A 1,985-nucleotide genomic window follows, 5' to 3' on the forward strand; every position below is an offset into this window, starting at 1 on the left:
TATACTTGGCATATAACTGATGTTACCTTAACCTCTACCAGACCTGTCGAAGATGTTGTTCGTGCTCTGCCTCTGAACTGGAGTACACTAAGATATCGTTGATGAAGACAATGACGAACTGATCCAAGAAATCCTTGAACACTCTGTTCATTAGATCCATACAGGCTGTCGGGGCATTGGTCAAACCAAATGACATGACCAAAAACTCATAGTGCCCATACCACGTTCGGAAGGCCGTCTTCGATATGTCCTCAGCCTTGATTCTCAGCTGGTGATAACAAGATCGAAGATCAATCTTTGAGAACACAGTCTTTCCTTGTAGCTGATCAAACAAGTCATTGATCCTTGGTAGAGGGTAGTAATTCTTGATGGTTAGCTTGTTCAATTCTCTGTAGTCTATACACATCCTCAAAGTCCCATCCTTCTTCTTTACAAACAAAACCAAAGCGCCCCATGGAGAGTAGCTAGGCCTGATGAATCCCAAATCTAGAAATTTTTGTAACTGTATCTTCAATTCCTTCAAATCTGCCGGTGCCATCCTATATGGTGCTCTTGATACTGGTTCTGTCCCCGGTGCTAACTCAATAACAAACTGAATCTCTCTGTGCGGCGACAGTCCTGGTAGATCCTCAGGAAATACATCTAAGAACTCACAAACCAATTTGGTCTCTCCCGGCCCTGCTGGCAAAACCCAAGTCGTATCCACCGCACTAGCCAGAAAACCTATACATCCTTCCTATAACAAGTCTCTGGCTCTTATTGCTGATAACATGGGTATGCCTGGTCCACATACCGCAACCACGAAAATGAAGGGATCCTCGCCCTCCGGCTCAAAACTCACCATCTTCTGCTTGCAATCAATAGTAGGCCCATATCTGAACAGCCAATCCATCCCTAGAATCATGTCAAAGTCCTCCATGTTTAGCTCAATCAAATCTACTGAAAGCTCTTTACTGTCAACAATCACTGACAGTGCTTTAATCCATCTCCTAGAAACTACCAGTTCCCCAGTAGGCAATATTGTCCCAACCCCCGCATTACGGTACTCACTAGGTCTACACAATCTATCAATCACCTTTCTAGAAACAAACAAATGTGTAGCACCAGAGTCAATCAATACAGTAAAAGGAGAGCCAGCGCTAGAAAGCTGACCTGTCACCACCAAGGGACTAGCCTCGACCTCTGCCTATGTCAAAGTGAACACTTGAGCTGGATTCAAGCTGTCCACTTTCTTTGTTTCCCCTTTCTTCATTGTTCGGCAATCCTTCTTGAGGTGCCCCTCTATCTCGGACACAAAGCAAACCTTGGCCTGACACTCACCCTGATGGCGTCTTCTACACCTTGTGCACTCCGGGTAACTCCTCCATGCCTCACCGCCTCCCTGACGGTCACCCTGAGCCCCCCGACACCTCCTATCAGGACCAGCAGCGGTTGAAATGTCAGGGGTCTTCCTCTTCGAATCATTGGGGCCTCCGCCCCTACCAGACCCCGAGTATGGAGGCACTGCTCTGCGACCCTCTTGCCTCGCTGCACCCTCCCTCCAGATCTTATTCTCCGATTCTTCAGGGGCAAGAGCCTTCTCAACAGCCTGGGCATAAGTCATCCCCCCAGGTACTGTTGTAATTCTCACATCCCGGGCAATCATAGCATTAAGCCCTCTGATAAACCTGTCTTGCCGAGCTGATTCTGTAGGCACAAGGTCTGGTGCAAACTTTGCAAGTCTGTCGAACTTCAGGGCATACTTAGTAACTGTCATGTTGCCCTACACCAATCCCACAAACTCATTAACCTTTCCTGCCCTGATGGCAACATTGTAGTACTTCTGACTGAACAAGTCCTTAAACCCATCCCAACTCAGAGTAGTAAAGTCTATGGTCTATGATGCAACTTCCCACTAGAAGCAGGCATCCTCTCTCAGCATATATGTGGCACCAACCACTCTATCATGACCTGCTACCCTCATGAAATCTAGGATAGCAGTAGTC

The sequence above is a fragment of the Humulus lupulus genome, chromosome 4, assembly GCF_963169125.1.
Source record: "Humulus lupulus chromosome 4, drHumLupu1.1, whole genome shotgun sequence".
Classification (NCBI taxonomy): domain Eukaryota; kingdom Viridiplantae; phylum Streptophyta; class Magnoliopsida; order Rosales; family Cannabaceae; genus Humulus; species Humulus lupulus.